Here is a 12,577-nt window from a genome sequence, read left to right on the forward strand (position 1 = left end):
GCATTCCAGGGACTAACCTCTAAACTCACGGCTCTAGGGCAGCCACAAAGTTTAAATCGCCATGCTAGCATGACTGAATGTCCAATGAATTGGACCAAATCCTGTTTCATCTTCCTGGGAAGCTTCTCAGAGCCACAGGTATACTTCCATACTGTTTCCTTGTACCAAACAGTGCATCATGCACACACACAAATGACACTAAAGTCTGCAGGCACCCAGTCTAAATTTAAACAGTGTCCATTTACTTTGTTAGTTGTAAAATAAACTTCATGTTTTGAAAGATGACCATCTCACTGAGGGGCTTTTCTGTGCCCCACTTATAGCTGTGTTTAAGAGAATAATGGCTCCTTTGGTTAATAATGACACCTGGAATCCACATCACTCCTCTCCACTCAAGACTCAGAATACTTTTACAGATACAATTTTATTTATTCTCAAAATATATCTGTGATCCAAGAGTACATTGTAAAAACTTTAGAACCATGGAGTTAACAAAACCTTTTTCCTTAGATTTGAGATTTACGGTGAATGAAAGGAAATGGGGGAGGAAATAAAAATAGACACAGCTTTGTGTTTAAGGAGACCCTTTAAAATACACAAAGATACTTTATTTGAAGATATACGTTTTTTATAAAATTATCATATTTGATATATTGAGATATTAAATTTTGATAGTATAATCAGATAATAATTATAAAATTATTGAAATTACTTAGCCTTTCTAAGCCCAGCCAATATTTAAGAAGTAGAGAAAACCCTCCTAAGAGAAGAAACTAATTGTCTAGTTTTAAAGAGAGAAAAAATGAAAAGAATGTGATATTTGGTTTTCTAGACTTAGTGTTAACCACTTAAAAATGTTTAATTTTCATTGAATTTGCTGAGGAAAAAAAAAAGACAGAGGAAAACCTCCTTGTATATTCCTTTTTGCCATAGGAGATCTTTAAAATTATCCCTTATTCTAGGTTGTCATTCTCAGTGGCTTCTGCGTCTTCTAATGTTCCATTCTTATCATCTCCACAGTCTTGTCAGATGATTCCAAGACAAGTGTCTTTCAAAGCTTCCCAATATGCAATATTTCTAAATCCAGACAAATTTCTTTCATGTTTCAGGAGATGAATAAGAACCAGATGCAAGCAAGTGGGAGGCTCAAGATTGGGCCATGCAGAGGGCTTGTTGAAGCAAGCTGTGGCCTGATAAACTCTCAGACTACGTCCCTTGACCAAAGGCCTGAACGTGTGCTTTATAATGCAATGGGGCAACGAAACCTTCTCACATCTGCTTCTGAGGTTTTCAAATCTAGACAAACACAGTAGCAGCCTATCATCTCATTTCTGCTTTTGAAAATGGATGTTACCACAGACTGTGCTGGCTCTCTTCCATTAGCCCCATCCAAATCTACTGTGCACTCTTCTCTACTGTGTGTCCTTGGAGGCTCACCCGTGTGGACCACTCCATCAGCAGGCTTCTCACACTCTGCTGCCAGTTGGGTTCTCAGGGAAGAACCCATTAGAGTAGACAGGAAATGAGAAAGAGGAAAAAACGGAGGTCAGGTATTCATTCTCCCAGCTCCCTCTCTGCTGTGTCACCACAAGATGGCTCTGTCCCTAAACTGAAGGTCACAGCTCCTGTCAAGCAGCCCACTTCACATAATTCTCTCTCTTTCTGGGCTCTGGGAACTCCACCTCTCCTCAGTCATTTTGGATTGTAACTTGTGGTTTCTATACAATCTGAATACACCATCGTAAGTAATCCCTTTATTAAACTCTATTCAAATTGCCCGATTTCCTGACAGGAACTTGACTGACACAGATTGTATTTAACTACCACTCTGAGAACAAATCATACAGTAGGGAGATTCATCAAAAAATTAAGAATAGAACTACCATATGATCCAGCTATTCCACTGCTGGATATTTATCCAAAGAACATGAAAACACAAATGTGTAAAGATATATTCACCCCTATGTTCATTGCAGCATTATTCACGATAGCCAAGATATGGAAACAACCTAAGTGCCCATCAAGGGATGAATGGATAAAGAAGACATGATAAGGGCGCCCGATGGCACAGCAGTTAAGTTCACACATTTCCGCTTCAGAGGCCCAGGGTTCACCGGTTCAGATCCCAGGTGCGGACATGGAACCACTTGCAAGCCATGCTGTGGTAGGCATCCCACATATAAAGTAGAGGAGGATGGGCATGGATGTTAGCTCAGGGCCAGTCTTCCTCAGAAAAAAGAGGAGGATTGGCAGCAGTTAGTTCAGTGCTAATCTTCCTCAAAAAAAAAGAAAGAAAAGAAGATGTGGTGTATATACACAATGGAATACTACTCAGCCATAAAAAAGATGAAATCTTCCCATTTGCAACAACATGGATGGACCTTGAGGGTATTATGCTAAGTGAAACAAGTCAGACGGAGAAGTCAAATACCACATGATCTCATGCATAAATAAAAGATAAAACAACAACAACAACAAACAGACAAGTAGTTACAGAGATTAGTTTGGTGGTTACCAGAGGGGAAAAGAGGAGGGCAGAAGGCAAAAGGGGTGACTGGGCACAAGTGTATGGTCTGGGATGATAATTAGTCTTTGGGTGTTGAACAAGATATAGTCTACACAGAAACCAAAATATAATGATGTACACCTGAAATGTATATAATGTTATAAACCAATGTTACCTCCAAAAAATGAAAAAAAAAGGGAGGATGAAGCTGTAGATATGAATCCAGAGTCAACAAAAGGAAATCTACATAGAAGGCACCGTGTCCTAGCTTGAGGAAATAGCAGCAATCTCCAGAAGCCAGAAAGTATCCAACTAAGTTTTAAAATTTTTTACTGCACTGCTTGCCTTTGAAATAAATAGAATGATACAATATTCCCTAACAAATCATCCACAAAGTAACTCTAAATAAATATCTTCAGAAATAATTTAGTAGGAATAAATTCTAGGTAGCAAAATACAGAACACTAATAGTACTAGCAATGACTTTTATAGTTATAGATTATTTTCCCCATCAAGTACTATAACACTTCAAAATATTTCAAGGGGAAACATAAGGGAAATCTTGAAGTTTTTCCTCAACAACTTTCCCATTAGTTTTTTTTTTAAAGCTTTCCTATTTCTAAAGATGCAGTGTCATTTTTAACCCCATTTGAGAACTGGGAATGCTGAGGCGTAGAGAGACGGCATAGCTAAACATCATTGGAAATAAACTTCCATCAAAGGTCATCCGACTCCTCCTAGTACTCATAACTTTCAAGTTACCTGCCGAAAAGCAAATATATGAATATCATAACTCAAAGGTAACATTAAGTAATTCCTGATAGAAGTATTCCTCTGACTTATGATGCTGAAACACTTAGTTCACACTAACATTTTAATAGTCCTTTTGGTCCTAATCCAAGACACAGCCCTGAGCTACAGCCCTAAATGAATTCCCCTACGCTTTTCACTTCTTCTGGGGAACTGGACTAATTATAGTGACTACTTTGGAGAGAGCAATAGTTTGAAAACATTGCCCACGGGATACAAAAGTTGTTTTATTTCATAATTAGGCACTTCTGTCCCAGGGGCATTTTATAGTCATGGTTTGAAATAACAGCCATTATTTTATTACAATTTTCTATTTTTTGCACATAAAAATATTTAGAGCATGTTTTTAGCTGAGTTTTATTAGTCATAATGCCAGGAAGCGCCTGGTGTTATGGATGATGGAATTATCTTTGAGGGCTTCCCTTTAGTGTTATTTCTTCCTTATAGTCTACGTTCTTTCAGTGTTTGTTACTAGAACCGAAATATAAAGTGAAAATTGAACATCCTATCTGTTTGTGGAAGTGACCTGTACACAAGGATCAAGTGAACCCCGCCCATATGTCTTTCCACTCCCTTGCCCCTAAGTAGCATCATATCTTCCATGCCAACATGTGTAGCTACTTACGTCTTGGGTGATGCTATATTAACAAGAAATGGAAATGTGGAATCGATTCATCAGGCATAGAAGTAACAACTCAAAAACAATTGACATTAAATAATGCCCTCAACAGGTGATTACATTAAAATTTCCCTTTTGGGGGATCTAACAACTGCAAGGTTGTGTGCATGCACTGGCACATACGTATGTAGAGAACAATGAAATCCTAGAAACAGAAGGGATTTTCTAATGTATCTAGGCAATTCTTTAACACAAAACAGGAATCATCTCTATAATATCCATCAAGTTTCTGTGTAAACTCTTCTAGGGTCAGGGCACAGGTTACCTTATAACACACACCATACTAGTACTCTATGAGAATATTATTCCTTATGTAGAGACAAAATCTGTTTCCTCTTAACTTCTGCCCACTGACACCAGTTTTTCCCTTTTGGGAGTGCCTAGAAAAATCTTAATCCTTCTCACACATTCAGCCCTACAAATGTTTGAAAAATAGTCATGAAGTCCTTTATAGTAAAGAATGTCATTTTTTCCTAGTTCCCATTCAGTCCCCTTCTTCTGGTACCAGTATCTGATTTTTGTTTAGTGCCACACCTTCCTTGCTCTTAATCCACGTGGTCATTTGCAGGGATTTGACTTACACATGCTGCTGGAGCAGGTGGGTGACCCAGGCCTCCCAATAAATGCTTACAAATTTCCTGCCCCAATCCTTAGTTTATAACTGGGCATTTGACAAAAGCTAAATCAATGACATATGATTCCAGTTATTTTTATAGAACTTTTGAGGAAGAGAGGCTCTCTTCCTGCTCTGGGTTGATAGCTTTAGAACGATGCAAGCTCAAAGTTCCAGGCACCACCTCATGGAGATGTTTTTGCCTGAGAATGAAGCCAAATAAATCAGAGCCAAAAGATAGAGGAAAGAGACCAGATGATGTGGTTTGAAATCTAGATAACATTTAACCTTATGCCAGGTCTACTCCTGGCCTTTTCAGTTACATAAGTCAATCCATCTTACTTTTTATGTAAGTCAATATGAGTCATTGTCAAGCAAAAGAGTTCTGACTAAGAGAGCTTTTCTGGGTCCTATCCTTTTTAGAGAACATCGCAGTTCCTCCAACTATTCTTTAAATGGCATCTCTTCCTAGCTTTTCACCATCCCAATCAACTCACTGCTTATGTGCTCCAGTGGAACTGAGCTTCATAAACAGTCACCCAAAACTAAACCCAAAATGCGAGATGTGCTCTGAGCAGTTCAGAGAACAGTAAATGTTGACCATTATTGATCTGGATATGATAATTCTATCTGCGCAGCTCAATATTCCATGAATAACATTGTGATTGTTGATATCATGTGTCAATTTGACTAGGCTGTGGTACCCAGTTGTTTGGTGAAACACCAATCTAGATGTTGCTGTGAAGGGTAGACTTTGAGTAAAGCAGATTACACTCTATAGGATGAGTGAACCTCATCCAATCAGTTGAAGGTCTTAAAAGAAAAGACTGAGATCCTCATAAGAGAAAGGAATTCTGACTACAGCCTACCTTTGGACTCAAGACTGCAAAGTTGACTTCAGCTAGAATTTCCAGCCTGCCTGATTTCTCACTTGCCAGTGCCCCCTCATCAATGGGGTGTGTGTGTGTGTGTGTGTGAATGTATCCTATTGGTTCCATTTTCTCTAGAAATCCTGGCTGATACAACTAAAGCTATGCCATACTCTTTCCTTGTTTGGATCTTTTAGACAATGGAAACACTCAATTCTTTTACTTGCGTAAAGACTCCCCAACTCATATTTGCTCAATTTATTGTTTTAAACTAGCTCATTATCCTTTACGTCTATACCTACTCCCATGATTTCCATCAACTGAGACATTTTTTAAAAAGATTCCTTCATCTAGCATATTCATTAAGGTTCCCAGTTTGGGACCTACACACATTTGATAAGAAGGCTTTGATCTCTTCAACCTAATAATTAGAAAAATGTTCATTAAACTATAGCTTATGTTGGAGCCCTGTTGAACACAATGTGAGGCTCCCATCAATCGGCATCCTATTGTGTGAGCTCTTTAACCAGTTGTTAATCCACCTAACAGGATTATCATCCAGCCCATACTTCTCATCTTGCCTGCAAGAATATTATAAAGTTTCCAACGAATGCCTTGCAGAAATAAATTAGCCTGTGTTCACAGAATTGTTTCCATCTGTAAATCTAATAACCCATGAAAAATAGTTACTTTGGCATAAATTATTGTTTATGGACTCATTTGGTCCTAACTGGTCACTGTTTTCTTTTGTAAAGAGTTCTCATAAACAATTCATCTAGAATTTTGTCAGAGTGCCATCAAAATGCTAGCATAGTAAACTAAGATCCTACAATTTGCTCATTTTAAAAAATACCATCTCCCTCAAAGATTAGCAATATTGTTTCCATGATTGCATTTCCAACTTCTGTTATTACCTCAAAAAGTACTTCATCAAAGAATGAATAGTTTCACTCATTTGACGAAGCAAAGTGCTTCTCTCCTTCTTGAGCTTCACTTCCATTTTACTCATATTAGTTTCACTCTTTTCAGTTTAAATGTTTTTCTCCTTGATAGAGAAGACATAATTAAAAATGGGGTAAGTAAATGGCAAAAAAACAGGGAAAAAAAACTGTAACACATAAAAAAGTCAAATGACTTTTATCTTTGTTCTATTACAAAGTACATAAAATCTCATATTTAAACCATCAAAATTCTAAAAGATAAATGAGCAAAGGACATGAATAGATAATTGATGAAAGAGAAAATATATCTGGATCACAAAACATGGGAACAGTTATACCTTCCCAGTAGTCCAATAAATACAAGTTAGGATAAATGCTTTTAAGCTTGACCTATAAAAAGAGAAAACTCCCTTTTAAAAATATAATACACAATGTTGATAATGAAGTTATCACCTATGTTTTCATATACATATATATTGTGTAATCACATATATTGATAACAGAGGTATAACCCAGGACTACTCTTTTTCAAAGCTATGTATCCATATTCAAAACATCTCAAAGAAGTATTTTGAAATGCAGGAAAATCTTTAGTTACAAAGATTTTTATCATGCATTTATTCGTGATTAAGAATAGACACTATCTATATAAACAACAAGGAATATGAAATAAATTATAGCTCATCATTATAATAGCGTACTGTGCAGCCATTAAAATAATGATTACTAAGAATTTGCTGTAAGATAAATTCTTATGTTATAATATTTGGTGTAAAAAAGAGAAAATGCATACTTTCTATATAATAACAAGTATTTAATACAAAGCAGCAAAACTCATTGAAAAAAAAGCCGAAGAAAACACATCAGAACTAACATGGTTGTGACACACTAGATGACGAATTTCTTATAAAGAACGTGCATGACTTCTGCAAGTGAAAGGATAGTAATAAGTTTTCTTTTCAAAACGGGATTGAGAAGTTCCGTTTTCTTCAAAACCAACAGAATCTAGGCATATTTCTTATAACAGCCATTTAAATAATCCAAAAAGAATCATGAAAGGGATCACATTTGCAGATAAATATGAGAGGGAGAAAAATAGCAAGCCAATCAAATCATGGCATAATCCCTACAATCTAAGAAAAGCCTTCTTTCTGTCCACCATCACCAACATCCCCAAAAAACACCTTCCCAATTATGTTCTGCCTTAGGTTTTTTACAGCTATACTTATAGGTGTTGTAACTATTATTTTAAACGTTAGCACTCAAGATTTTCAATAACAAATTAATGGTTAAATCATAATTAGCTGGTAGCAGAGCCTTCAGTATGCAAGATTGATAAATTTTGTTGAGGATGGCAGACAGAAGGAGAAGAGAAGCGCCATATGTAAAGCAGCCAACCTCTTCACCTCTGAAATGTACCCCTGTGAGTCCTGAACACAGAATTTGCATGAATGCAGTCCATGTCAACACACACTTAACACTTTGAATTCCTTTTGTGAAACATACTCTCAGAAATAACACCATTCTACACTTAGCAGGAATGAGCAAAGCCATTCTGATTTGGATATTACAATATATCAGAGATATCCTTGAGTATTCTTCCAGTTATAAAATGACATGAGATGTTCATTATTTCAAAATGCAGAAATACATAGTTTGAGCTAAGAAAAAAATGATTCCTGTATAGAAGGAAGAGAGAAACTAACATTGTACTGTGATCCAATATCTGATATTTATTAGTAAAACTACATTGGCAGTGAGAAAACTAGAGCCCAGAAAACACACCTTTAGGAACAAAAGGCAATTTTTCAGATCCTATACGTAGAGGTTGGAAAAGGGGTATAAAATCCTTCTGAATAAGAGAAGAGAAGGCCAAGTTAATGCAGAGGATATTTCCCTGAAAGTTGTCTAAAAGACAATAAACCAAGGAAGTGAAACGGGATTCAAGGACAGGAGAGACTAGATTTACATTGAACAGACTAGTGAGCCAGAGACAAAATGACCAATGGGCAATGAGGTCAGGAGAAGAAAGCAAGAAGCAAAACACAGAGGAGATAAGGTGAAAGTGTCCAGGAAAGAAAGTTTGTTAGTTTAAGGATATGGAGGAAATTCCTTTGTTCCTTCAAGGCCCAATACTGGGCTTAGGAGAAATATCTAAAATGCATCATTCACATGTTAAAGAAAAGCATTTCATTGCATCTCCCAATATTTCAGTGATAAGTGACTGCAGACTTGTTTTTTAATAAGAGGAATAAAAGGTGGAGTTTAAACCTGTGAATTGTCTGAGCCACTGTCAATATTTCTATTACCTTCTCTTCTCCAATGCTGCCTAATCCTTCATGATCCTTCTCTAATGGAACCTGGTCCCCAAGCTCTTCTGTGCTTCCCACTATAGATGACAACCTCTAATCAAGGATTTTGCTACGCCAGAGTTAATCAGCCAAAATACACTTTCAATATGGTTATAAAACTGGTCCTAATTCAGATAAAGTTGGGTAAATCAGTACCTATGAACACAACTACCAGATCAAATGCCCCAGTTGCAAGACATACTGCTTTGAGTGATTCAAAATTGGCTTTAAAGTGTATTTTGACTGTGCAGCTTTTTCTATCGCAAATATATAGGACTGTCAGGTGAGATGATTTTCTTCTCATAGTGTTTTTTATGGCCTGTAGATGTATTTGTCCACATAGATTTATTAAAAAGAAATGTAAATGTTAGCCTCAACAATAATAGAGTAATACATGCCTGTTGATGCAGTGCAATGGGAAGACATAACATCACCCATGGAGGGTTCTTGCCTTAACAATGCTTATCCTGAAGCTAATCATGGGGAACAATCAGACGAGTCCAAATTAAACCACAAAATTGGACTTTTTGAAACTGCCAGTGTTATAAAAAACCCTAAAAAACCTGATGAGAGAATCATTCCAGATTAGAAGAAACTAAATAGATATGACAACTAAATGCAAAGTATGATTCTTACTCAGATCATTAGATTGAAAAAGAAAAACCATACGTGACAAGCAGAGTTGGGGAGTCTGAATATAGACTGAATATCTTATAATAATAGTACTGTATCAATGTTAAATCTGGATAATTTCTTGTGCTTATGTAGAAGGATGCCTTTGTTCTTAGAAGACACATCTTGAACTGTTTGAGTGACGTTTGCAACCTCCTTTCAAATGGCTTAGAAAAAAGTAAAAAGGACGTATAAAAGAGAAAGACATACATAAACATATACATACATACATATATACAGAGAGAGAGACAAAGAGGCAGACAGACAGAGACACAGAGAGACAGGGAGAGAAACAAATGTGGCAAAATGTTAGCAATTGATTAAGAGTATATTGGTGATCATAGTATTTATTATTCTTTCAATTTTTCTAGGGTTTTTTTTTCCAAAAAAGGTTGGGAAAAAGACATGCAAAACAAATACATAACCCTGTGATGTAATAGTGGAAGCTTAGGAATCCAAAGCCTGAGGTTTGCACATGGCTCTGACAAATGAATCTTGGTGACCCTGGGCATGTGGCCTAACTTCTTGGGGCTTCAGTTTCCTCTTCTGTAAAGTGAGGTGGATGAACTGCATAATCTCCAAGGTCTTTTCCTGCAACATGAGTAAGCATTTGGGAATAAAAATAGTCACACAACTATGCATGTGAATGTATGTTGACATATGCAGATAGCATAATAAAATTTCTTTTATTTTCATAAAATTACTCCCTGGTAATCATAATTTATAAATTGTTCCTCCTCAGCACCTTGGCTAATTGTGTGTGTTTAATGATATTAGACTTGGCACTAAAATTGTGTTTCTTGTTCCAAGAATCAGGCCTCTTATCTACCTTTGAAAAGAAATTTCTACACGAAATAGCAAGAAAGAAAGAAAGGAGGAAGGGAGAGAATAAGAGAGGAGGAGAGGAGGAAAGAAGGGAGTGAGGGAAGAGAGAAAAGGGAAGAGAAGGGGGAAGAAGGAGGAGCGTTGAGAAGGAAGAAAGGGGAAGGTGGAAGGAGGAAGGAAAAATTGCAAGCTGAAGGCTGCTTCAAAGAAGTATATATTTTATGGCCAGAGCTGGATTGTAAAATGGGAGTTGAGGCTTCTAAATAGCGGAAAAATCTCCCAGGTGACTATCTCTATTTGGGAGTTGGAAATTGGATCAATAGACACTCTATTAACCCATGAATATACAAATCTAGCACATGGGTACAAAGTTCTCTGGTGGCTACTAGGAACCAGTGCAGTGTATGGAAGTGAGAATGGATAGTCCTGAGAAAGAGAGTAGATCAGTTTTTAAAAATTGTATGTCTAATTCTCCCAAAACTTCACCTGATGGACTATTTTCCAAAGGAAGAAGCTTCCAAATTAAAAACATATATTTGATATTTCTGTTTATTTAAAAAATGCAAGAGAGCTACACAAAAACTCTATGCTCAAAAAGCAAAAATTTTCGGAGCCAGCCCAGTGGCTCTAGCGGTTAAGTTCGCAGGTTCCTCTTCAGCAACCTGGGGTTCGCCGCGGATCCCGGGTGCAGGCCTATGCACTGCTTGTCAAGCCGTGCTGTGGCAGGCATCCCACATATAAAGTAGAGGAAGTTGGGTGCAGATGTTAGCTCAGGGCCACTCTTCCTCAGTAAAAAGAGGAAGATTGGTGGCAGAAGTTAGCTCCTGGCTAATCTTCCTCAAAAAAAAAGTTAAAATTTTAAAAAATCACTGTAACTTAATTTTTACTATATACTCCTTCATATATTCTGATTATTTTTAGACCAAATGCTTTTTTATTGCTGCAGATTCTGATTTTTTTATTAAGGCCATGGATTGTCTTTAAAAACAAATTTAAAATCTTAAAAGGAAAAAAAAGAAAAAATCTCCACGTAAAATGGCATTATTACTTACCTCTGTTTGATATGAAGAAATTTCTGGGACTATCGTAAACTGAGTTGATAAATATATTGACATGCATGAAGTGATTCTGTAACTGGACATTTTTTGAAGCACGAGAAACTATAATAAATAATGTGAGAGTGTAGCCATTCTTCCCATAACTGGGTTGATTCTCTATTTACTTTTCACTTTTCTTGGTGACTTACACTCAGATCCACTGAGAAACTGAAAAAAATTTATTTGAATTCCAACATATGGATACTTGACCTCACCATTGGCGAGAAGAGAAATGATTGCGGCAAAATGAAGTCTTCCTCTGCCCTGCCCTCCATCAAGAGAAATCAAGCCCATCCTCTCTCCTGCAATCTCTTCCTCTTTATTCTGCTCCCATCTTCTTCACCTATACAACGGCCCAAAAAATGCCCATAAAATGATTCTTACCTACCCACATTCACCGTGTGACCTTGGCAATATTTCAAATGCAATATTTCAAAAGCATTTCATTGCATCTCCCAATATTTCAGTGATAAGTGACTGCAGACTTGTTTTTTAATAAGAGGAATAAAAGGTGGAGTTTAAACCTGTGAATTGTTGGATTTACTTTACCACAGTGACTGTCCTCTTATGATGGAATTGAGCAAACGTACTCAGAAGTTACACTTGGCTAAGGTAGCTTTCTGTTTGAGCTTCTACTTCTCTGTTTGGGCCAGTGTGGGACCCAGAATCTTGCCTGGAATCGTCAAAAAGAGTCCACCCGGACGAGGTACTCAAAAGCTAAGAGTTTTAGTGAGACAACAAGAGGATATGTTAAAATCCACACTCTGAAATAAGACCCACATGCACACACTAATGTAAACCAATAATAGGGATTACACAGTGCTTCCTAACTTCAACATCTAGCTCCTCTGCATCCATCAAATAGTTTCTCATCTTCTCCAACCTGAATTCTTCCAGAGTGTGCATATCCCTATCTTGTTCTGGAATAGTTTCAATATGCTTGTCCTTAAGAGTTATCCCAAGGGGCTGGCCCCGTGGCCGAGTGGTTAAGTTCGCGCGCTCCGCTGCAGGCGGCCCAGTGTTTCGTTGGTTCGAATCCTGGGCGCGGACATGGCACTGCTCATCAGACCACGCTGAGGCAGCGTCCCACATGCCACAACTAGAAGGACCCACAACGAAGAATACACAACTATGTACCGGGGGGGCTTTGGGGAGAAAAAGGAAAAAATAAAATCTTTAAAAAAAAAAAAAAAAAAAAGAGTTATCCCAAAGGC

This window comes from Equus asinus, chromosome 8, assembly GCF_041296235.1.
Source record: "Equus asinus isolate D_3611 breed Donkey chromosome 8, EquAss-T2T_v2, whole genome shotgun sequence".
NCBI lineage: Eukaryota > Metazoa > Chordata > Mammalia > Perissodactyla > Equidae > Equus > Equus asinus.